The sequence below is a fragment of the Petaurus breviceps genome, unplaced genomic scaffold (genome assembly GCF_028583685.1).
Source record: "Petaurus breviceps papuanus isolate PSGF00001 unplaced genomic scaffold, PetGlider_PUasm1.0 154, whole genome shotgun sequence".
NCBI lineage: Eukaryota > Metazoa > Chordata > Mammalia > Diprotodontia > Petauridae > Petaurus > Petaurus breviceps.
Window position 1 is genome coordinate 10,278,739 of NW_027185715.1, and position 27,012 is coordinate 10,305,750.

Genomic DNA, 27,012 nt, shown 5'->3' on the forward strand with positions numbered 1-27,012 from the left:
GCAGTCCAATCAATCAGCAATCACTTATTAAGCACCCTTTCTGTGAGCCAGGCCCTGGGAAACAACAAATTCAAAACAGTCCTTGTTTTCAAGGAGCTTACATTCTGACTTAGAATAACATGTATGTAAAAAGGCATAAAGAGATATATACTAGGTAACCTAAGAGGAAAGGCACTAGGAGCTGAATAGAAAGACCTGTGTCAGAAGGTGATGCTTGTGCAGTCTTGAAAGATTCCAAGAAACTAAGCTGAGGAGGTAGGGCTTTCCAGGCATAGGGAAGAGCTTATACAAAAACACAGAAATGGGGATGGATCCTTGTGTGAGGGGTATGGGGGCCCCAAAAATCCCCTACCCAAAAATTAAAACCAGAGGTGTCTCCAGGTAAGGACAGGAAATTTTTATTCAGTTCTTATGAGAAAAGGGCATCCTTTCCACCAGTGCAAACCAGTGGAATGAGGCATGTTACAGAAAGCAAAGCAAGATTTTATACCCTAATGAAGTCAAGCCCCCTCCCACCACAGTCCCTTACTCCCACTGACTTCGAGGCGGGCTGACAATCTGAGCACGAAATCTTCTCCAATGACAAGGAACAAAGAAGTCTGCCACTATCTCTCAGTGGCTGGGAGGTGGGCTTACAGTCTGGGCAAGAAAAGACAAAGAACAAGAAAACAGGGTATAGCCAATCCGAGTGTGCATATTTCTCCTTTGGCTAAAGTGAAGAAGGGGAAAGGGTTCCAAGAGATTCCTAAAGGGCTTAATGCTGATTGACAGCAAGGGAAGGGGAGGAAGAGATTCCTAAAATTCTTGAAGGGTTTAAGGCTGATTGAATGTAGTAAAGAAGGGGGAAGGGTGAAATGGCCTGTTCCCACCAGAAACCTTACTAGATTTTAGGACGGATATAGTCTGAGAAGTTTTCATTATCCCACTCACTTGGGTATGAGGAACAGAAAGCAGACCAGTATGGCTAGACAGTAAAAGTGCACAGAAAGGAGTAACCTGGAAGAAGACTGCAAAGGCAGGAAGGAGCCAGACTGTGAAGAGCTTTAACTGACCAGTGGTGGGGTTTATATTTGATTCTGGAGAGATAAAAGGAAATCACTGGACATATGGTCAGATCTATTTTGGGAAAATCACTCTGGTGACCATGTGGAGAATGGATGAGAGTAGAGAGAAACGAGGTAGGAGGAAGAGGGATGCCGATTAGGAGGCTGTTATAGTAGTCAAGATGAGAGGTGATGAAAGTCTGAACTAGGATGTGAGTAGGGGAAAGGAGACCAATACGAGAGATGCTAATGAAAGAGTAACCGTAAGACTGGGCAACTGATGGGATATGTGGAGTGAATGAGAATGAGGAGGTGAGAATGACCAAGAGAATGTGAATATGAGAAGGCAGAAGGATGGGGCAGCTTTGGGAGAAAAGACCATGAGTTTTGTTTTACACATTTTGAGTTTGAGGTATCTACACACCTGGACAATTAGTTGGCACAGTGGACAGAGCACTGGGCTTGGAATCAGGAAGATTCTTCTTCCAGAGTTCAAATCCAGCTTCAGACACTTACTGACTGTGTGACCCTGGGCAAGTCACTTAACCTTGTTTGCCTCAGTTTCCTTATCTGTAAAGTGAGCTGGAGAAGGAAATGGCAAGCCACTCCAGTATCTTTGCCAAGAAAACCCAAAATGGGGTCAGCAGGAGTAAGACATGACTAATATATATATATATACATATATATATAACTAAATAATACAAGATAACAAGTTTAAAATATCCAATAGCAATTCTTGACACAGGACTAGACCTCCAAATCCATGAGGACATGGGTCATTCAATTCAACAAGCATTTAATTAAGTCCTTACACTGTGCTAGATGCTAGGAATATAAAGACATAATATCAAATTTTCTTTTATCCCTCCCAACACTTAGGATAGTACTAGGCACAAAGTAGACACTTAACATATGTTGTATTGCTTGTTTTATTTTTTTAATATATAAGATACTCTAAGCATCAACTACTCCTTCCCCCCCCCACCCAAATTATCATTTTCAGAGCTCTTTCATTTTCCTTTCCCTCCTCCTCTCTCAAGCAATATCAGAATAAAGTCTCAATTCGGGGTTAATAGTCTTTGGCACTTTTTTTTTTTAAACATTTGCTAATCTTCACTTTAACAAGGCTGGGATGCCAAGAGTCTTCCCCACCACAGAGCTATGCTCATAGTCTCCACTGGTTACCAGAAATGGTTTCAGCTCACTAGATTAGGCTGTGGACCAAAGTAGAGTCACAAGGGTCATTAGGGAGCAAATATTAAAAACGGAATATTCTGAATCAAAAAATCAGGAAAGTTTCCTATATAAACTTCTTTCAAATATGTGGAACCTGGGTACATATTTCCCTGCAGTCTTTTAACTGTACCTTTCTCCTCTTATGCAACTGAAAAGTAAGCCTAATAAAACTGTCAGTTAAGGCTAATTTAAGGAAGTATTTTGTCATTTAAAATTTAAATTGGGAAGAATTTTAAATGATGGAATATATTAATTTAGATGTTATTACTTTAAAGTACATACAGTAATTCAAGCTACAGTGGCAAAGTATTTTCTAGTGGAGACCTTCAATGGGGCTTATTTTAGCAGAAAGGATTGGTAAAAATTTTATTAATTTATTGGATATAAATTAATTCAATTTAATAAATAAACCTTAAATGTATGTTACTAGTAAGTCACTGCAGGGTACCAGAGATAAAAAGCTAAATATAAAACATTCTCTGCCCTCCAGGAGTTTATATTTTATTGGGGGATACAGTCTATACATGGAAAAGTAAATGCAAAATAATTTGAGAAGTGAGAAAGCACTGCCACTTCTGGGAATGGGAGATAACTTCATTGAGGAGATAGCACCTTCAAGGAGCTTAACCTTCAAGACAGATTCTCAAAAAAGTAAAAGGCAACATTGCCTTCAGAGACAGCAGGTAAGGGAATTAGTAACTTCCTAGGAGAACATTAAAGAGAGTTAATTGGGGAAGAATTGTCCTAAAGAAATGAAAGCCCAGCTGAGACTGATAGTTGGCATGGATTTGTATTGGAACCATTTGGCACAATTAATTTCATGACTTCTTCCAGCAGCATTCAGCAGACTGGAAATTGGAACAGAGAAAGCTGGTGGTAGTGACACAGGGTTAAGGTTGGCAGAAAGTGAATAGAAATGGAATAAGGGGACGGTCCATTGCCAAAATGATTAACTATGTCAAAACTAGGAGAGTGAGGCCAGCAGAAAGGTGATAGTGATGGTTGGCATTTAGCATTAAGGGAGAATATGTAGGTACCACCTTCACAAATGGCAACCAAGAGAGCTTTTTGTTGAGGTGGCCTCTTTCTCCTCTTATGCAACTGAAAAATAAGCCTAATAAAACTGTCGGTTAAGGCTAATATAAGGAAATATTCCATCGTTTAAAATTTAAGTTGGGAAGAATTTTAAATGATGTAATATATTAATTTACATGTTATGAAAGTACATATAGTAATTCAAGCTACAGTGGCAAAGTATTTTCTGGTGGAGATTATTTCTTTTTCTAGTTTCAGTACTTGAAAGGAGGGATTGGGCCCCACGCAAAATTTTTAATCAATCACTAAGTATTTCTTAAGTGCCCAGTATATGCTAGGCAATATCACAAAATGAAAAGTACCCTGACCTCAAGGTGAAGACCATGTACATATGTAGGTTAATATAAAATGTATTTTTTAAAATAAAAATTAATGGGGTTTGAAGGGACAGCACTCTAGCAGAAGGGAGATTGAGAGATTGGGAGATGATGCTTGAACAGAGTCAGAAGAGTCTAGGAATTCCAAGAGGCTGGAAGGTTGAATGAAGAAGCAGGCAGGGAATGGGTGGAGACAGGGCTGGTCCACTGCAATGATATCCCCTCCTCCCTCTTCAGCATAATGGGCATTTATGAACTGCTGTTTCATGTTTGAAAACAGATTGTTCCCTAGGAGATTTATTTTTTAAGCTCTGAAAAGTTTATTGAGAATCCACCAGATCCAAGTTGGTCTGGAAACACTAAGTAGCTTCATCTTTTGCAACATGGTCTTTTTTTGAGTGGTCCTACGAAAGCTTTCTTCTCTTCCACGATCATTTCCAGACCGTGGCCAAATTTGGAGGTGGTGTCAATAAACTTCAGGTCTATCTTCTCCAGGGCTCAACGTTTGGTCTGTACCAAACAGGCTTTCTCAGGGTGAGGACATGCTTCTTAGTCCCAACGACACAGCCTTTCAGCATGATTAAGTCATTGGTCACTTCACCTGGTGGACAAAACCTCCCAGAGAGGAGCTGCTCTTATCAGACAGATCATAACTGGTGGAGGCGTTATTTCTGATCAGCTTGCCATCCTTGATCTGGTAGTCCTGGCCAAGCTTGCAGGTCTTTTTGTTGATCTCAGAGCAATGGTGGTAGCCCTTGGGACCAGCTCAAGCCACAGAGAAGACCACATGGGCAGGATGCCAAGCTCTAGTACACACCACCTTATGCAGGCCTCAGTGAGTTTTTCTCAGGGCAGTTTCTTTGTGTGCCAGTGGCTGGTGACACCTTTATAACCCATGCCCTTGGTCATTCCAATGACATCAATCATCTCATCCTTCCCTAACACAGCGAACATGGCTCCAGCTTCCTGAGGGCCCAGTTCAGTTTCTCAGCCAACACTGCTGCCATTAGCCTGGATCTCCATCAGGTGAGACTCCTTCTTCCTCAAGGAAGCAGGCACATCTGGGTGTGGGCAATGACTTGGATCACCTGGCAGTACTTCTTCATGCTGCTGAAGTCTTTCTCCAGCTGCTTTTTGCTGTCATCATCTTGCCACTTCTTGCAGTACTCGGTGAAGGCCTTCTTCTTGGACTTATGCCAGTTCCTATGGAATTGTCTCTTACACTCATCACTGATGTGCTCAGCAAAGATGGTTTTGAAGCTCTGCGGGTCTTGCGGGGTCTGTGTGTGGCCCACAATGCCTACAAAGACCATGGGGGATATCTCCACAATGGGGACGGCTTGGACCACTTCCTTCTTGCTGAACTTTGAGCCAGGCCTGTCCACCTCTCAGCGATGTGGGTATGCCCACCTTATAGCCCAGAAAGGCTGTCAGGTGGACAGGCTTGGTGGGGTCATCTTTGGGGAAGCTCTTCACCTTTCCCCCATGCCTGCTACTTCTATTTCAGGGCAGGAAGCCCAGAGACCCATGCCTGGTTGGGGAGAACTTCCTGTGGGAGAGCTGCTGTTACACCTGCAGCTGCCTCTGAGGCAAGTTGGGAGAGCCCTAGGAAACTTTAAGCATTGCCCTGCTGAATTATTTACACTGGTGTTTTAACTCAAGCCTGATCAATAAAAGAAAGTATTTGGTAAGCAGAGGTAAATTTTAGCTCCACACGTCAAAATCATCATGAATCCCAATGAGGAAATTGAAGCCAAGAGTGTTAAGTGACTTGCTCAAGGTCACACAGCTAGTAAGGGTCTGGAAGCCAGATTTGAACTCAGGTTTTTCTTCCTGATTCTACTCCCTGCACTCCATCCATATTGCTACCTTATCTCAGTTTATTTTATTCCTTGGGTTATCTATTATCTATTAAATATAAATGGGAGAGTATGCTACCTGAAATAGGGACTTCATTTAATTTCTATATAAAGTTAAAATCGATTATTTTTATAATAGTAATATATTATAATAATTACAATTATACACATTATTACTGTTGTCTGATCGGACCAGCGGGAGATCTTTAAAAACATCCTACCAAAGACTGTTTTATTATCTTTCTACAGTATGTGTTCCCAGTACTTGTGGCAGGTTTCCTTAGTACCTAGATTCTTATACATGAAGAAACAAAGGTGGAGGAGCTATTCTGTATTTACTGTTTAATATTTATTAACCACACTGCAAAGGTCTAAATGATGCAATTACCTTCTTAAACTACACTTCCTGAGTTAAACCAGCCCTACTGAATGTAAATGAACAAATATATATCTCCAGGATCTGGCTTCTATCCATTTGTTATGTTAATCTTTGTTGCAATCAGCTTATCTTGAATACACAGGGATAATTTCTCTGTTTACTGAAAAAGAAAGTAAATAGCTTAGAAGTTAGAGACCCACAAAAACAAAAGAAAAAGGGCAGCAGTATCCTAGCTGCAGGGGAAAAGATTAGACAAGGCTTTGGAGGAAGATCTTGATTAGAATAGAAAGATGATTGCATCTTCCTAGATAACCCAGGGTATAAAATAAACTGGGAGATTAGACAGCATAGTGGATAGAGTGCCCCTCCCCTCCCCAGCAGAGTCAGGAAGAAAAACCTAAATTGAAATATGGCTCCAGACACTTACTAGCTGTGTGACCTTGGGCAAGTCACTTAAGGCTCTAGGCTTCAATTTCCTCATCTGCCAAATAAGTTGGAGAAGGAAATGGCAAACCACTGCAGTTTCTTTGCTAAGAAAACTCCAAATGAGGCATACAGAGTTAGACACGCCTAAATAGCTACCAAAAAAAAAAAAAAAAGTGACCCTATAGACTTCTCAAGGAGTCTAGCTTCTAGATTCTGGAGTCTGGATTCTAGGCTATAAATAGTCTGGCCTTGAGGTTGGTGATGGCAGTGGGTGGTGTTGGACTTGAGTCCTTGAGTCAGGAAGACCTGAGTTAAAATTCTGTCCCCAGATACTTATTAGCTGAATGACCCTGGGCAAGTCATTTAACTTTTCTCAGTCTCATTATCCTCATCTGCAAAATGGCCTCCCTCACAGAGTTGTTAAGATCAAATGAGATAACAAATGTCTTGGTATTCTTTGCAAACTTTAAAGCACTCTTTAAGTGCTGACTGCTGTTTATTACTATTCATTTATTTATATAAATATTTACATATTTATATTTAATAAATATATATTTGTATTTATATATTTATTTATATTTATTACTATTATTACTATCATTATTGTTGCTATTATCTAGATCAAAGGTTCCCAAACTCATTTGTCCTACTACACACACACCCAAAACTACTTTCTTTAACCCTTTAACTGTTTTTTAAAATTTTCATCATTTCAAATATATATATATATATATATATATATATAACTTTTCAAAATGACACATCTTCATTTTAATAATTTATTGTAAATTTGTGGGGTCTTTTCCTGAACTGAAATTTTGATGATGCTATAGCAAGTCATGTGACTATGACATCACAGCCATTACACTCACATATTCCTGCTGATGCATGCTGGACTTCCCGACAATGCACAACATGTTCACCTGCCAACATGTTCTTGTTAAGACCTGTTTGCAGACTTGACCACTGATTGGGTTATAACTTGCATTTTGTGTATTTATTTGGAAAATAATATAATTGCTACGATTTTAACTTATACAACAGATGAAACATGTATTAGCGGTTTTTTCAAAATTCTCTTCTTTCCTTATGCTTCCACCCTTTTATTTTTATTCAGTGCCCCCCAACTGCACCCAAAGCTACCTTCCCATTGGTCAAGTGCCCCCTGGGGGTGGTATCACCCACTTTGGGAACCTATGATCTAGATGAAATGAAAACAAGTGAGAATTCTTTCCAAATTTGGACTTCATTTTTTTTTTTTTTAAGCAATCGGGGTTAAGTAACTTGCTCAAGGTTACACAGCCAGGTGTTTCTGGGTGGGTGCTAAGTATCTGATCCCGGATTCAATCCCTGGACTTCATTTTCTATCCCATGTAGCTGGTATCTACTCTATGTGCTTGAGATTACTGAATTATTAAGAATTTATGCATATTTTGTAGCAGAAAGGGAAACAAAAGACATGGACTACAGTCATAATTTTACCACAAACGAGATATGTGAACCTGGCAAATTATTATCCTTCCTTAAGTCTCAACTTTCTCATCTGTAAAACTTGGATTACCTGCCCTTTCTACCTTACATCAACAAGCTAATTCATAAGCTGGGGTATTAGAGATATAAAGACAAAAATCAAACAGTCCCTCCCCTCAAGAAGTTTAACTCCATTATGAGACACATATAGACATATAAGCATATATAAAATATATACTTTATTTTTTTTTTAGAAAGCTCTAGGAGCAGGGAGTGGGGGATGAGTTGGTCAGTGAAGGTACTCATGAGAAAAGGTGGAAGGTAGTGCTTGAGTTTTGGAGAAAACTAGGGGTTTCAAAAAGTGAAAATAAGGCGCAAGTGTATTCCAAGCATATAAAGGTTGGAGATAAAATGCCCTGCATGAGGAAGGCACATGAGGTCAATTTGGATAGGCAGGTAGGTAGGTGAGTGAGAGAAAGACAGAGATAGATAGAACTATGCTAAGCACTGAGGACACAAATTTAAGCGAACTAATTCCTACATTCAAGGAGTTTATAATGGGGAAAGAAGCACTAGAATGGGGTAAGACAATACACAGAGAGATACAGGAAAGGGAGGAGAAAGAAGAGCGGGAAAGGTCCTGGGAGGGGCCAATGGACAGGAGAAAAGAAGGAAATGGGCTTCATAAAGAGTCAACGTAAGAGTGAGGGAAAGCATGAGTGGGTTCGACCTAAAACGGTAAGTCCCAGGGAGCAAGTAACCAATGAAGAAAGGAGGTCTGCAAGGGTGGCACACTATTAATAGACTCATAGCTGTCCATCGGGAAAATGACTTCAGCATTTCTGTGGAAGATGGGTTGGAGACCAGAACTGGTTCTGAAGATACCTATCCTAAAAGTCCTCTGCTCTCTTGAAAATAATTTTATATTGTGGGATCACAGATCTAAGAGCTGGACATTATTACTCATAGTTTTTTTTTGTTGTTGTTGTTAGCAGGCATAGTTCAATTTATTTGTTCATAAAAAAAAAAAAAACATCTATGTGGCAGCTGCCTGGGTCCTCTGGACAGATACTCGAGTGTGAGTCTTCACAAGATGGTCGGTAAATTCCTGATAAGGAGACTCAGTGAACACAGTCTCCTTCCACAGGTCTGGGGTTAGATAGCTGTATGTTTTGGAGATGGCATCAAAGGTAGCTTTTGTCAAAGTTGCCCAGAGTGGCAGAAGTGTAGCAGTCATCAATTCCAGCCATCATCAGGGGCTTCTTAGGCATAGGAGCTGGAACAATGTCAGTACCTCTAGGGGCGGGGATCAGGCGCACCAGAACCGACCCACATCGCCCAGTGACCTTGCAGGGTACTGTGTGAGGCTTGCCAATCTTGTTCCCCCAGTAGCCACGTCTCACAGGAACGATGGACAGCTTGACCAGAATGATAGAACCACGAATAGCTGTGGCCACTTCCTTGGAGCACTTGATACCCAGACCAACATGGCCATTGTAATCACCAATGGCCACAAAAGCCTTGAACCTGGTACGTTGTCCAGCCCTAGTTTGTTTCTGAACAGGCATGATCTTCAGAACCTCATCTTTCAATGAAGATCCCAGGAAGAAATCTATGATCTCAGACTCCTTGATAGGAAGCAAGAGAAGACAGATCTCTTCCAAAGACTTGATCTTCATGTCCTTGACTAGCCGGCCCAGCTCAGTGACAGGAACCCACTCCTTGTCTTCGGCCTTTCCTCCCCAGGCCCTGAGGCCACGGCCACGGCCTCGGCCATGGCCCCCACTGCCGAAGCCATTGAGGAAGCCTCCCCAGCCTCCAATGCCAGGGCCCCCGGGGCCTGCCACACCTTCTGCAGCTCCATCCGCCATTCACTAGAAGAAGAAGCCATACTTTTTACTAATACCAGAATGAAGGCACCTTCAGGGCACAGGCTGTCTTCCATTATGCCTTTATCTTCCTTATATTCCACAATTTCCTTATGAAATTTTAAAATTTAATTCCTCTTATGATTTCCTTGTCTTTCCCTCCTTTCCATCACTGTTTTCTCTTTCTCTTACCTTTATTTTCCCTCTACCTTTCTTCCTCTCTCCTTTCCTTCTCTCACATCTGTGTGCTGAACAAGCTAGAAGTGTCACAGGCTTTTGCCAGTTCCATTAGTATAGTCCTGGTGCTAAAGTTGTTGCTAAACCCTCCCCTTCTCTCCATTAACCCTGAATAGTAGAAGATCTAAGAATTTATCTAAAGAGCATATAATTCCTCTGAGGCTTTGAATACAGAGAAAAGAATCTTAAATTCTCTTCTCTCCCTTACTATTCTTTCTCTACACTCCCCTTTGGTGATCTCATTCCAGTCCCATGTTTTCAGTTTTCTCCTGTGCAAATGACTACCAATCATGCATCACCAGCCCTATCCAGCCTTGCTACATAGTCCCAGTCTTACGTTTTCAACTGCCTCCACTATGATATCTTCAAGTTCAAACTGTTTGAAACTGAACCCATCATCTCCTCAAAGCAAAGGCACGAGGTAGGATAGAACAGGATGAGAACAGGCATTGGGAAGCAGCCCAGTTTACTTGGAGTAAAAGAAATCTCCCCCTTCAAACTCTCTATTTTCTATTTATGGTACTGCTATCCTCCAAGTCATGCAGGGTTCAAAACTTGGGGGTAATCTTTGATCCTTCTCTCTTACTTCCCACATCTAATCAGTTCCAAGTCCCATCAATTCTATATCCAAAATACATCTAATACCTGCCACCTAATCTCCATTCTCACTGCCTGGTTCAGTCACTCATTTTCTCTCATTTGAACTATTTTAATACCCTCCTAACTGGTATTCCTGCCTCAGGTCTCACCCATCTCCAAACCATCATTCACATCACTATCAAAAGGATCTTTCTAATATATGGCTCTAAACGAACCATACCTCTGTTTGAAGACCTTCAGTGATCCCCCATTGCTTACCAAATAAAGCATAATAAGCTCTTTAACTTGCTATTCAGCAGTCTCTATAATCTGGCTACAATCTGCCCTGCCAATCCTGTACATACTTTTCATGTACTCTCTGATCCAACTAAATTGGGCTGTTTCCCAACATCTGTTCTTACCCTGATCTATCTTGCTTCCATGCCTTTGTTTCTGTCACACACATACACACACACACACACACACACACACACACATACACAGAACAGAGAAATGTCCCACCATTGCTACTATTGAAATGCTTCCTTTCCAAAAGGAAAAGAACCCACATGTATAAAAATATTTATAGCAGCTCTTTTTGTGGTGGCAAAGAATTAGAAACTGAGGGGATGCACATTAATTGGGGAATGGCTGAACAAGTTGTGGTATATGAATGTATTGGAATATTATTGTGCTATAAGAATGATGAGATTTCAGATTTCAGAAAAATCTGGAAAGGCTTACATGAACTGATGCAAAGTGAAGTGAGCAGAACCAGGAGAACATTGAACACAGTATCAGCAACATGGTTCTCTCCATTTGGGGCAGCTTCTTTCACAACATAACTAATATGGAAATACATTTTACATGATTGTACATATATAACCTCCACTTAGAAGGATATTACAATAGTCCCAGGGAGAGACAACAAGGCCCTTAACTTAGGTGGTAGCTCTGAATGGAGAAAACTTCCCTAATTCTCTACCTCTATTCTCCAGCGGAATATGACCCCTCCTTCAACTTTTCATTTAGCACTGTATCTAAACTCCTCTTTTGTCCTTATTTCTACCTTTTAATTTTAATTTATTAATAATTAATAAAATTATTCATTTTATTAATAATAATTAAAATATACCCTCCTAGTAGGGTATAAACTCTTAGAAGGCTAGGTTAATGTTATTTTTTTACCTTTATGTCTCCATTGTCTTGGGGCAGCTAGGTGGTGAAAAGGTGGAGTCAGGAAGACTCATCTTCCTGAGTTCAAATCCGGCTTCAGATACTTCCTAGCTGTGTGACCCTAGGCAAGTCACTTAACCCTGTTTGCCTCAGTTTCTTCATCTTAAAATGGGTTGAAGAAAAAAATGGCAAACCAATCCATATCTTTGCCAAGAAAACCGCAAAATGGGGATCACAAAGAGTCAGACACAACTATACTCCACCTCCAGTGTCTATTCATAGTGTCTTGGTTCATAGAAGGCACTGGACTGAGTTCACCAAATTGATTCAAATTGTGAAATCAAATAAAGTTGTAAGAGCATAGCATAAGCAGGAAATAAAGTCTGCCCTCTCAATGCAAGATTGGAAACCAAAAGTCAATCAAGTTGCCAGGTTCATTACCCCCTTCATATATTTGCTAAGTGATTTTATTCCCTTATTTTGAAGGAGGTAGAACAGAATTACTATTTTCTTACTTCTTTAATTCACTGGCTTTGTGGCTTATAGGATTTATACAATAAGGGAGAAAGAAAGGGAAGAAGATCTGCCAAAGCATTTAGTATCAGAGTTAGTCATCTAGAAGGGGACATGCCATCCACCAGCTCAGGAGAGCGTGAGGCATGGTTGAGAGAGCAGAGATACACATTCTCCAGAAAGACGGGCATGGGCACATTTCAAGGAATATGACTGCTAGAAGCAGTGGAGAGAGCCAACTATTGATTCAAGAGAGAACTGGGGGGCGGCCAGGTAGCACAGCAAGTAAGAGCACCAGCTCCAGTGTTGAGAAGATCTGGAGATCGAATCCCGGGCTCAGACACTTAGCACCCACCCAGAAACACCTGGCCGTGTAACCTTGAGCAAGTTACTTAACCCCATTTGCTTAGGGGCGGCCAGGTGGCTCAAGCGAGTAAGAGCACCAGCTCCAGTGTCAGGATAACCTGGATCAAATCCGGGCTCAGATACTCAGCACCACACCCAGAAGTAATAACTGGCCCTGTAACCTTGAGCAAGTTACTTAACCCCAATTGCATTAAGAGAGAGAGAGAGAGAGAGAGAGAGAGAACTGGCGGCCCTGGCAATTGAGAGTTAAGCTGTAGAGAGAACTCCACAAGGAGAGAAAGGCCCTATGGTACCAGAGGCATGAGTTGCTTTGGTCCCAAGTATTTCCTTTTTACATACCTCACTATTATTATACTCTGTTCCCATTCTTCCTATGAACACCGTATTTGTGATAGAATGTATGTCAGTTTTATGAAGATTAAGCTTTGTTATTGTTTTTGCCATAAGTCATCTTAGTAAATACCTTTACTGTGAGTTAACTGTGTCTCCTGGGTAACTATTAAGGGGAAGTTCACTGGTGGGGGCTTGTGAGTTACAGTTTGGGGAATGCAGATGTCTACAAACTATGAGCATAGCAGCGGCCTTCCAGGGAGAAAACTTACAAATATGCTAATAAGTCAGGCAAGGAAGCCAAAAAGGTTCATTCTCCATCCAAACAGTAAGGTATAATAAAACCTTAGAAAGGTCACAAGTATGGTGATAACATTCATAACATGAAATATTGAATTTTAAGGAAAGAGTGTGGCATCAGTTTGTTTTTTAAGAGCAAAGAACATTATTATTAGGCAACTTAACAGGTGACATAAGATTGCTGCCAGAAATTTCAACAAGGTTAATTTAACATCCATAGTTGATAAAGAAGCTTCTCATTACAAAGTTTAACACTGACTGCACTGTTAAGAAAGGAATGACCTCAAAAGCCTCCTTATGCCTGAAATCAAGGCCACTGTCCAAAAATTAAGTGACAGATGGTAACCTGACATAGCTAAATTCAAACCCTTGCTAATACATGTCTTCTGGAGTTCACTCTTAGCTACGAGATTGCCTGAGTTTTTTTTAATCATCTTAATAGCTGGGATATTGGCAGGAAACAAAAAATCAAAGCTTTATATTATAATACTTTATGACAGAGATTTGTTTCCTTTGTATCATATAATCAATGCCTTTTGAAGTAAAGAATACTCTTCCGTTTTACTACTTACGGCTCTGCTATGAAAATGCTAAACTTTGATATATTATAATAATGGGAGCGAATGAAGGAGAACACCTGGTCTATGGGACTTTGGGCCACTTCCAGTAGGTTACATATGTTATGGCTCAGAGATGAAGGACTTTTGGATTTGGAGCAAACCTTGAATGGTCCCTTAATTCTTCCCCACTGCCTTTAATGACAGTGGGAAAGCATGAGAGGACTACGTCATTTTAAGAGTAGCAACTCTACCCTCTGACACATTCTCCTTCTAACCCCAGAATATATGGTATGAAACTGTCTATCCTTCTGGGACTTGCCCTTAGGAGTTAAAGAAAGGCATTAATATAGTTATTCCAGTGCTATTGCTTTTTAAGGCTATTGTCAGGGTGATAAAGCCCGAGCCCTGACCTGACTCACTAAAAGATATGGATTTAGAGAGTGGTATTTGGACAGTGCAGACAGAGCTAATGTGAATGTGAAGGGCTGATTCCTTAGTCTCAGAAAACATCTGATGTTTTAAATATTAACCTCCAGAAGAATATAATAGTAGTTGTAAAAATTACTGTTTCATATTTAAGGCTTTGACAAAGCACACTTGTGAGTTTTAAGTTTTATGAACTTCTTTAATGTGGAAGAAATAAATAGCTGTCCCATACCTGACCTATATTGTATATCACATACCTTTCCACTCCCTCTTGCAAAGACTCTGGGCATGAATCAAACCTAAGCAGTTCTTTGTTGTTACACAAAGATGCTTTTCATTGTTTGTTTTTGGACCAGACCTGTGATTTAACTGGTGTAAGGTCTTCCTGGTGAGAAAATCTCATCTACCAATGAAGAAATAAATAAAAGAAATAAAAAAGTCATATGACTTACATACTCAAAGCATTGCCAAGTCCACTAAGAAGTTAGGTAAAGGGGTGGCTAGGTGGCGCAGTGAATAGAGCACCAGCCCTGGAGTCAGGAAGACCTGAATTCAAAATCCGACAGATGTGTTACCTTGGGCAAGTCACTTAACCCCAATTGTCCTGTCCTCCCTCCTCCAAGAAAAAGCAAAAAAAAAAAGTTAGGCAAATTACCCAGCTTCACACAAGCTACCATATGTCAAAGGCAGGACTTGAACACAGATCTTTCTGACTGTGAGGCCAGCTCTCTATTACACTATGCTGCTTCTCTTTTACAAAGTTATTTAATATAAAGTTATTTAACAACAACATATAAAACTCTTTAAGGTTTGCAAAATACTTTCTTAACAACTTTGTAGGTTAAACTTTAAAGAAAAAGTTTATTTTTTCCTCCTCTGTGTCCTCTTTTTACCAATAAATAAAAATAATTTGGTCAAGTTCTATATAGCCTCTTCCAATGCTTTCATCTTTAAGTTATCTCACAGATGTAAGCATTCCCTTCCTTGGTGTAGAATGATGCATATCCACACCTCTCATTCTCTACAATTCTCTATTCTTACATAAATCCTAAAGAGAAAATCCAGCCAACATCCTAGAAGCTTTCCTTTATGGTTTTGATTATTCCATGGGGACCAGGGTCTTTGTTATTGTGGTTATTTCTCTTTCTTGACACATAACTAATCTACACCCTTCCCTGAGTAAACTTCTTACCAGCTCTATGCCTTAAAAATGAACATTAACACAGAATACAGGAAATCAAAAGAACAAGGCACTGGGGGCAGGAGGTGTTCCCAAAGAAGGGCTTTTCATGGCACATAATAGCAGCATTAAACTGAGATGTGACAAAATTAAGATGAAATAGGTGTTTGTTTCAATTTTTACTCTCTCAAGTGAGACAATATTCATATAAAGCTTTACTATGCAAGTTTCCTTGCTGGGATAATTAATACCTTATGGTTATTATAGATTATTATTGAATAGCTTTAGTCTTGAAGGTCCAGGTTGTCATTTTCCCCATGTGCTCACATTTGTCTTTATTCCCAGAGAATTCTTTTCAAAAGTCTGACTTCAAAGGGAGCTTGAAACATGAAAGGAACATTCCAGACATAGAAGGAATAGGAATCTGATCTCACATAAAACAAAAAATGACACATAAGAAAGCTGGCATTTAAACCGACTGGAGGCCAGATTGACTTTCAGAAAGAAAAAAAAGAATTCATCTGTATTGAAAGAGAACCATTTTTTTGGATGACTGTAATTAACTATGCCAGATTAATTTAATTAACATGTGACTTGAAGTATATTGTCTAAATCCAAATTTTGATTTGAATTGAACTATAGAAGAATCTAATTATTTTGCTTACTGAATTACAAATTTTATTACCTAAAAGCAAAGCAAATGTTTTCCTTCACAAAAATATTGGAAAATAGGGGAAAGAGCACTGGAGTTGAGTCAGGATACTAGACAAGGGTGTCTAATCCCATCTTTGCTAGTGACATAGTGTAGCCCTGGCCATGTCATTTCTCTGTGCCTGACTTTATTCATCTATAAAATGAGAGGATCTCTAATGTCCTTTAGAACCCTCATATTCTATGATTCTAGGTCAAAAACCAAATCCATCTGCTCTCTAAAACTGGCTCCCATTCCTAACTTACCTTCATCTGTCAATTATTTGTAACTATTAGTTACTCAAGTATGAAACCATGCAATCATTCTGGATCCATATCTCTTCTTCATCCCTACTTCTAATTAGTGACTAAGTCCTATCATTTATGCAATCATCCACTTCCCACTTCCACAAATCTAATTTAGGCTTTAAGAAATAATATACAACAGTAACAGCAACTCTGTACAATGACCAGCTTTGTTAGACTTAGCACTTCTGAGCATTGCGATGATCTAAGACAATTCCAAAAGACTCATGATGGAAAATACTATCCATATCCAGATAAAGAACCATGGACTCTGAATGCAGGTGGAGGCTTACTATTTTCTCTTTGTTGTTTTTTTTTGTTTGTTTTTTCTTTCTCATGGTTTTTCCCTTTTGTTCTGATGCTTTCACAACATGACTAACATGGAAATATGTTTAATATGACTATATAGTTTATATCAGATGCCATCTTGGCATCTGATATAAAGGAAAAGGGGGAGGGGGAATTTAGAATTCCAAATCTTATAAAAGTGAATGTTGAAAACTAAAAATAAATGAGTTTAAAAAAAATAATGTACAAATAAAACTCTATTTTTAAGATATAATCTTATGAAATAAGATAGTGTTGTTTATTCACTTTTTTCACTTGTTATTCATTTTCTGAACTCACCAACAGCTCTGTTCACTTGTTATCCAGGGACTGGCTGAAAATGCAGCAATTATGTAGTTTTCTGTTTCATGGTGTCTAGCAGGCTACTGATAATCAAAATGTGTCAAGTAACAATAAACACTTTGGCAGCAAGTGACCAACTGTTCCTACAATTAGAGCCTAAGTGCTCTAATTAAGTGCATCTATAATTAATTATCATGCAAATACGTACATATTGAGGACAAAGCTGAAAAAAGAGCTTAAATTTAATTAAAAATTAAATACACACATATTGGGGACAAAGCTTAAATCAAACTTTAAGTCCATAATCATTCTATTTTTTTCTACACTCACTTCCTCATAGAATTTATTCACTCTCATGACTTTGAAGATCACTTCTATATAAATGACATTCCAGTCCTGCCTTTCACTTCCACTAAAATCCCAAAGGCCTTTGGGACATTTCTATTCAATCAGTCATCACTACATCAAACTTGGTATTACCAATATGATTATGTTTTGTCTATTTTTATATCCTCCAGTACTTAGCACAGTGATTGACACATAGTAGGCACTTAATGAATGCTGGTAGACTGACAAACTTTGCTCAAACTCATTCTTCTACTCCTTGGAACACGAATGCCTTCCCTCATTACCATTATTTTCAAGTTCAAGTCTCATTACTTAAAAAAAATGTATTTGCATAGAGCAGTTAGGTGGTAAAATAGATAAGAGCACTGGCCCTGGTGTCAGGAGGCCCTGAGTTCAAATTGGATTGGATGCTTACTGCTATATGACTGCCCCCCCCCCCAAAAAAAAGTATTTGTATCCTAAGTAGAGCCATCAAAGTTGGGGATGAAGGACCTACCAGATATTGGAACAACCAATTTAAATAGGTGAGAGTTACATGGTCAGAAGGTTGTTTAATTTTGTTCTAAGTGAGTATGTGAAAGGGAATAATATGAGATAAGGCTGGAAAGAGAAGGTTATTGCCATGTTATGGAAGGCCATCAAGAATTTAAAATTTATCCAGGAGGCAATAGGGAGAAAATACTTTTGTGTAGAAGTGATATGATGAGATCATTTTGGCAGTAATATGAAGGATGAATTAGAATGATAGGTGGGGCACAAGAGATGTTTTTCAAATATTTGAAAGGTGATATGAAAGAGGGATTAGATTCTCTCTGCTTGGCCCTACAACTTTTGAAGAGGGATAGGGTAAAAAGACAGAGAGAAGTATAAACAGGAAAAAAAGAATGGAGGGTAATACACAATTAGTAATTATAACTGTGGATGTGAATGGAACGAACTCACCTAGAAAACTGAAGTGGAAAAGGATTAGAAACCTGAATTCAACAATATGTTGTGTACAAGAAACACAAATGAAAGAAAGAGACACACACACAGAGTAAAAATAAGGGGCTGGAGCAGACTCAATTATGCTTTAGCTGAGGAAAAAAAAAGCAGGGGTAGCAATCATGATATCAGACAAAGCAAAAGCAAAACTAGACAACTAAAAGAGATTAGCAGGGAAACTACATTTTACTAAAAGGTACAATCACCAACAAATTAATTTCTTTTTATTTTGCTTTTTGGAGGGGGCAAGGCAGGGCAGTGAGGATTAAGTGACTTGCCCAAGGTCACACAGCTAGTAAATGTCTATGACAGGATTTGAATTCATGAAGATGAGCCTTTCTGATTCCAAACCCAACAATCTATCTGCTGTGCCACTATTCTACCAAACTTCTTTTTGTTTTTTTCCCCCTTTATCTAGAGGAATTATATTTTCTCTTTAATGGCAACAAATTGTAGACATCATCTTTATATAATGTAGAATTCTATTTACTAGCCAACCATTACAGACTACTTGAGAATTTTTCAAATATTTTTTCATACATTATGAAATGTAAGCTTCACAACAGCACTGTCAAGTGTAAGAGACACTATCATCATACTTTAGAAACAAAGAAACTGAGGTTCATAAAATTTGAATAATTTGCCCATAGTTTCACACATAGGTAATTCATTTCAGATGCAGGATTTAAATAAGATATTCCTGACTCCAAGTACAGAACTCTTCCCATTATTTCACACTGCCTTTCATTATAAAAGCTTCAAACATTCTTGAAAACGAGGAACTTTTCGGATCTACCTAAAATTTGGAGAACAATTAATTCCAATACTACATAAACTATTTGGAAAAATAGGCAAAAAAAGGAGGTCCTACCAAATTCCTTTTATGACACGAATATGGTGCTGATACTCAAACCTGAAAGATTAAAAACAGAAAAAGAAACTATAGACCAATTTCCCTAATGAATATTGATAAAAATTTTTAAGTGAAATACTAGCAAGGATAGTATATGTATATATACACTACGACCAAGCAGGATTTAGACCAGGAATGAAGGGCTAGTTCAATATTAGAAAAATTAGCAGCATAATTGACCAGCATAATTTTTTCACTTTCTTTATTTTTTTTATGGGGGGGAGGTTTGACTACAGGACTAATATGGAAATATGTTTTGTATAAATTCACACGTATACTTAATATTATATTTCTTGTCTTTTCAATGGGTAGGGGAGGGGAACAAGAGATCTCAGAACTCAATTTTTTTTTTAATGAATGTTAAAAATAATTATTTTTTTAAAAAAGAAACAGACTCTTAGGATATAGCCCTGAAAGGGTCATCTACTCCAAATGCCTCTCTTTACCAATGAGGAAAATGAAGTCTGGATATGTGAAATGATGTTATCCAAAGGCAATTCCAAGATTTTGTACATGGGTGTGTGGGAGGGTGTTGCTTTGATGAACAGAATTAGCAAACTTAATAGGATGGGTGGGTTGTGGGAGGAAGGAATATTAATTTAGTTTTGAACATATTAATTTTGAGGTGCCAGCAGCAAGATGTCCAAGTGGTAATGTCCTGTAGGTAATTTATAAATGCAAAATGCCTAGCATTCAGGGAAGAGATCTGAGCTGGATATGTAGATTTGTAGCTCTTCTGCATAGGGGTGTTCTTTAAAGCCAATAGAACAGATAAGGGGGGAAAAGAGGTCCAAGGATAGACTTGGAGAGCACCCACACTTAAAAGGTAGGTGAAAACTATGGAATCAATGAAGATCAACAAGGAACAGTAGGTTAGACAGAGACAAGGAGGACCAGGAATATCACAGAAGCCAAGGGAGGTGAAAGTTTCAAGAAGGAAGGGGTAGTCAACAGAGTCAAATCCTGCAAGAGGCAAAAAGGAGGTTAGAGCAGCTAGGTGGCACAGTGGATAGAGTGCTGGGCCTGGAGTCACGAAGACTCATCTTCCTGAATTCAAATGTGGCCTTCGATTTTAACAGGTCTTTGACCCTGGGCCAGTCATTTAACCCTGTTTGCCTCAGCTTCCTCATCTGTAAAATGAACTAAAGAAGAAATTGGTAAACCACTCCAGTACTGTCACCAAGAAAACCCCAAATGGGATCACAAAGAATCAGACATGACTGAACCAATTGAACAATCAAAAAGGGAGTATAAAAGCTGAGAAAAATCCACTGGATTTGGCAATTTAAAAAAAGTCACTGGTGACCTTCAGAGAAAACAGTCTATCAAACATGGAAATCAAATTGTAGGCAGTTAAGCGGGTTTTGTGGGTCATGATAGAGAGGAAACAGTAAGTATAGATTATTCTCTCTAGAAATTAAAAACACGTAGAAGAATAGGATGGCAGGATTTTTTTTTTAAATAAGGTTCTCTTGGGATAAGAGAGAACTGAGAATATTTACAGGCTAAAGAAAAAGAGCCAGTAGAGAGAAATGGATGGAAAATGAGTGAGAGAACATGAATCCATACAGCAAGATTATAGAGGCAGGAAAAGAGTGAATAAAAAATCTAAATGGGGCAGTTGGGTGGCACAGTGGATAAACCACAGGACCTGAGTTCAAATCCAGCCTCAGACACTTGGCATTTATTAGCTGTGTGACCCTAGGAAAGTCACTTAACCCCGATTGCCTCGCAAAAATAAAATAAAATAAAAATATAAATGGAAGAAGGGTTAGCCTTTGCAAAGACGGAGAACTACTTCAACCTCAGAGCACAGAAGGGAAAATTATCGTGGATGAGGACACAAGATAAGGGTAACTGGAAAAGGGTGTGATGAATAACTCCAGTCATCTAAGCAAAGTTGGAGGGAGAGATTATTTTCTGAGAAGGAGGGAGGTGAAGGTGTCATAGAAGCTTGAGAAGGTTTGGAACAGCCATTGTGGGGAATGTGATAGAATAAATCATAGATGAATTTTTTTCATGTACAAAGCTCTTCATCTAGTTATGTATCTCCATTAGAGGTATCTAAACATGGTTCACAGAAAACATCAGAGAGATATCTCTCTAGATACTGTTTGTCTAGAGGCATAGTTTTGGTTCATTATAAAAAAGCTGCTTTCTCGACATTATGCAATGATCAACTTTGATAGACTTAGCTCTTAGAAATACAAGGATCTAAGACAATTCCAAAAGACTCATGATGGAAAATACTATCCACCTCCAAAGAAAGAACTGATAGAATCTGAATGCAGATAGAAGCATATATCATCACTTTCTTTGCTGTTGGGGGGGGAGGGGGAGGTTTCCCCTTTTGTTCTGTTTTTTCTTTCATAACATGACTAATGTAGAAATGTTTAACATGATTTCACATGTATAACATATCAAATTGCTTGCTGTCTAAAGGGAGGGAGAAAATTTTGGAACTCAAAATAAATATTGAAAAGTATCTTAACATATAATTGGAAAAAAATGAAATATTTTTTTACACGTTTTAAAAAGCTACCCAGTAAGTGGCTGGCTGGCTATGAATCCCACTCAGGGCTCTAGAGTAATGTCCTAAGAGAAGCAAATATTTTACGAAAAGATGGATTTAGCAATAGCCTTCTAATTTGGGGAATTTTTGAGGAGCCTGAATATTTTAATCATATTATAATTTATTTTCTTTTAACATTTTAACATTCATTTTTTAAAATTTGCTTACATAATTCTTTGTGGTCTCCAGCAGGTATATTTTTCCCTACCCAGACTCTAGGATAACAGTCCCTAGGGAAAGTTTGAATAGAATATCTGTTTTCGGAGTAATAAGGGCTATACGTATTCCTGGCATGGAAATGTCACCATATTGTCCAAGAAAAATTGATTTTGTTTTAAGGATTCTGAGATACACCTTGCTAAGGCTGGAGACAATCTGGATGGAGGACTGTCAGCAAAACTCAGCCACAAGCTGGAAAAGCTAGGCATATAGTAGCTGCTACACCTGCAACTAAAAGAGGTAAAATTGTCCAAATTTCCCAATATTTAAAGTATTGAGGGTCAGAGTGAAGTCTTTTCAGCCTAATCTGCAAACACGGATAGTAGAATCAACAATAGCCTTATCTCATAACAGGTAGTAATAGGTGATTTTGTTTATGACTTCATTTTCTCTTCCTATTGATTAACGATGCAAACAGAGAAATTCCCATTAGTTTATCCCTCCAGGGATCAGGTAATTTGAATTTGAAGGTGGCCAGATTTTCACTATTGCAAAACATCTAACCCCTTAGGAAATAATAAAGATTTTTTTTTTTACTATTGTAGTCATGATGGCTAACTTTGGATTATTCATAAGAATATAAGAATGCCTCCCTAGCTCAGATCCATGGTGTCTCTAGCCTATGATACTTTCTCCTACAGTGGCACTAAAGGGACATTTTGTGGAGGACAGATTTTCTCCTCATAGTATGTCTTAGAACATAATTTTTTTCTTTATAGTATGTCTTACAAGTTCCAACCACCACTAATTTCTCTTAACTCATTATAAGAATAACATTCCTAAATGTATTTAAAATCTGAAGGCATATTCGAGTGCATGCATGGTCTTGGAGGCAAAATACCTTCAAGACCAAATACACACACACACACATATATAAATTCATATTTATATATGTATACATATATTCAACCATATTACTCTATAAAGTAGTAAGTAACAAATATTTGCTTTTTTCAAGCATCAAGACATGCCTTCATTTTAGTATTTTAAGATTTGGTTGGTGAGATAATGAGGCATAATGTATTGACTTCATTGGCTTTGGAGACAGAAGATCTGTGTTCCAATCCTGTTTCTGACAAATACCAGTTGGGTGACCCTGGGCAAGTCATCCAATCTCTCAGTGCTCCAAATGGTTCTCTAAATTGTTCCGATACATTAGAGGATGGAATTTCCACGCTGGGATGTCCATATATCTATGAAATCAGAGAAGCAACATGACGTAGTAGATGGGGAGGTGGCCTTGGAGACAAGAAGATAGGGGTTCAAGTTCCATCTCTGATATATACTATGTGTAACAGCAATGCTGCTTGCAGCTGCTGTGGGGGTGTAAGACCATTAACACCAGCATACAGGAAGGCTGCTAGCACAAGCTCTTTGATCTGCTTTTCTAAAGGAAAGCAACTCAAAAGGGGTCAACAATCTTACTTTAACCAAACATATATATATCATTTACTTAGTTCAAGGAGAAAAAATCAGCACCCTGAACTTCAGAGAAAATACAAACAGAAATTATAAGCAGAAATAATAGCCTAAAATATAATAATAAATAATATATATAATAATAAATATCTATAATACATATAATAAATATATATAATAATAAATAATAGCCTAAAGACCAAGAGACAGACCTTCTCACCACCTGGCCTAATAAAATATACATCACAGATCAACAGACAAATCCAACTGTCTGACCATTACATACATACATAGTTACTAGAGAAAGAAGCACCAACATCTGAGTTTTCAAAGCTGGGGGGCTCCTTAATGGCCACTCATAGTCTCATCTGGCTACGACACTCTTCCCATGAGAAGCCCCAAAACAAAATGGTAACCTCGGAGTATATATACACTTCTTCAGGGTCAGAGGGTGTCACAACAAGCCTTGTGGCCCTCTGCCTAATTGCAAAGTAACAAAAGGTGTGGGCCTTCCTGAAAAACAAGCCTCCCCTAATCAAGCTTCTCTTGTTGGGCTCCACCTGAGGTATCTTAATGGGCAGGGAAGATCCTGCCATTAACATTATACTATGTTACCCTGGCAAGTCACATAACTTTTCATTGTCCCCTGAAAATTCCCTAAGACCATGATTTTTAGAAAAGGTGCCAACCCTCACTGATAAAACAGTTCTTCACCAGGAGCTCCCTAAACCTATGAAATCACAGGATTGGTCCAATCAAGAAAATTAAATTACAGGTCTGAACAATGGCATAAAGATTAGTGAACAAAACTGTATCCACCCTAATTCATACTCTTTTTTGTTGGACAAAATGGAAAAAAATTAACAGTGGCTCACATTTCTGTACTACTTTAAGGTTTACAAAGTGCTTTCTTTGGAACAAACCCATTGGTTATATATAGGAGTGTAAGGGTTATGGGATTTAAAGATCTTCCATGCCCCGTTGGACTTGCTGATGTAGCAGGAAGGGGCGGAGCAAGAGGAAGCGGAAGCCAATCTAGCGTTCCTGCGTTGGCTGGCGGTGGTGGTGACGGCGGCAGCAGCAGAGGCAGTGGCAGCGCGAAGCCCTTTTTGAGTTAGGACTGCTAAGGACTTTCTGCTAAGGACTCCTGCTGAGGACTGCCAGGGGCCGGAGCTGCTGGGAGCGCGCTTCCAGGACGCTGGGTGGTTGCTGTGAGTGGGGAGAGGAGGACCTTTGCCTGAGGTAGCCTGTTCTGTATTAAAGGCTTGAAAATGTGGGTGCTTTCTACTTTATCTACCTGTGCCAATGTCATAACTACTCTGATGGCTTTCACTTTCTGGTTTTGGGACTCAGTCTTTTGGTATCTTAATAAATTTTCTAGTTTATTTCCTCATATGGCAAACATGATGTATTTTGTAATGGATAATTATATCAGCATATTTGTAATCTCTATAGGCATTGTGAATATGGCATTGCTGATACAAGGAGTAAAATTTTAAGTCAAGGATCTGTGGGGGTTTTCCAGGTGGGAACTCCCTCTAGCAAGGAGATAGCAAATCATCTCTAAGCTACCAGAGAGTGCCTGATATTTAAAGAGTTTAAATGACCTGCTCACAGTGAAACATTTTTTCCCCTCCATTTTATGAATGAGAAGAATGAAGCAGAAAAAATTTACTCAGAGTGATCCAGCTAGTAAGAGCTAGTAATCAGATCCAGGACGCCTAGTTCCAGGTACAGCTGTCTTTCCACTGACCCACAGGGTCTCATACAATGCAATCATATCCCCAGTCCCTCAGCCCATGTCTTTCCAGACAGAAGATTCTACAATTTTCAGGGATCGATTATCCTATATATGATATATTGACTTCAATTCACCAAGTATAATTGAGGACTTGCTGCATGTACAGTGTTATATTAGGATAGAGAAGTATATATAAGATATGACCTTGTGGCGGCTACAATGTCATCAGGAAGATAAGAAAGAGACCCAGGATACAACTAGGAGGTAGTGTAAGAAAATATTATTCCAAATGCCAAAAATAATGACAGCTAATATTTCTACAGCACTTCACATTTTTCAAAGCATTTGATGTATATTATCTCACTTAATCGTCACAGCAACCCTATGGCATGCTATCATTGTCCTCATTTATGATTATTTTCCATGAAGAAACTGAGACAGACAGTTTAAGTGACCTACTTACCCAGGGTCACAGAGCTAATAGGTGTCCGAGGGGATATTTGAAATCAGGCCCTCCTGACTCTTAGCCCAGTACTCCATCCATTATTCCTCCTAGCTACTTGCAAAAAGTATGGGGTAAAAAGTAAGTGCTAAAAAAGAAAATCATTGATTTTCTTGAGTGGTCAGAGAAGAAGAGAGAATAACAGAGGGTGTCTTAGTTGGGGAGCAAATATGGAAAATGCTACCCACCTCCAGAGAGGGAACTATAGAGCCTGAATACAGATCCAAGCATACTGTTTTCTCTTTTTTTGTTGTTTTTTTTTCTTTCTCGTGGTTTTTCCCTTTTGTTCTGATTCTTCTTTCACAACAAGATTAATGTAGAAATGTGTTTAATATGATTGTCCATGTATGGCCTATATTAGATGAGGATGAGGAAACTGAGGCAAACAGGGTCAAGTGATTGTAGCAGCAATCACACTGGCATACCCAGGAGGGCTGCTAGCACAGGTTCTTAGATTCACTTTACTAGGAAAGAGAGCTGTTCAACGGGTCAACAATCTTTTTTAATTACATTCATTAGTTCAGGGGAAAATCAGTAGCCTGAACTTCAGAGAAAATCCAAACAAAGAAAACAGAAAAAAAGACCAACAGGCAGGGCTCTGACTGCCTGAATACACTTTACAAACCTCCCTGGATTGAGCACTTTTTCATCTGAGCAGATGGGGAGCTCTGAAGGGCCCACTCAAAATCTCTACCATGGAATCACAAGATCCTTCTCATAAGTGAACCCCCAAAGTAAAATACCAACTCACAATATATACACTTCTTAGAGCCAGAAGGCATCACAACCCTCAAGACTCAGTGCCTAATTAGAAATTAGCAAAAGGTGTGAAAGCCTTCCTACAAGCAAGCATCCCCTAAATAAGCTTCCCATAATGGGCTCCATGTGAAGCCCATTAATGGACGGAGATCTTAAATCCCATTAATATTAATGACATTGCAGTGACTTGCCCAGAGTCACACAGCTAGGAAATGTCTGAGGTCAGATTTGAATTCAGGAAGATGAGTCTTCCTGACTCCAAGTCCAGTATTCTATCCACTGTACCACCTAGCTGTCTAACAAAGTACATTAAAAGTAATATAAAAAGTGTCTACAGTTTCCTGACAAAGCATATTAAAAGTAACATAAAAAGTATCCCTCAATATTTTTTAAATATTTTAAAAGGTGTCCTTCCTTGTACTACCACCCTTTTTCATATTACTCCTTGTCTTAGCTACCCCTACTCCAGGATCTACACTTGCCGGAGGACTCGCTTTTCTATTTTATGTCTTCATAATTTCTCTTTTTTTCACATTAATCATGTTGTAAAGAATTAGGACCGATGGGAG

General features: G+C 38.8%; 1 protein-coding gene across 5 annotated transcripts in view; it reads right to left on the reverse strand.

Annotated features, from left to right (window-relative positions):
* CUNH12orf56 (chromosome unknown C12orf56 homolog) overlaps window positions 1–27,012 on the reverse strand; it is a 117,669-nt gene that overhangs the window by 87,704 nt on the left and 2,953 nt on the right. The window lies entirely within an intron of this gene.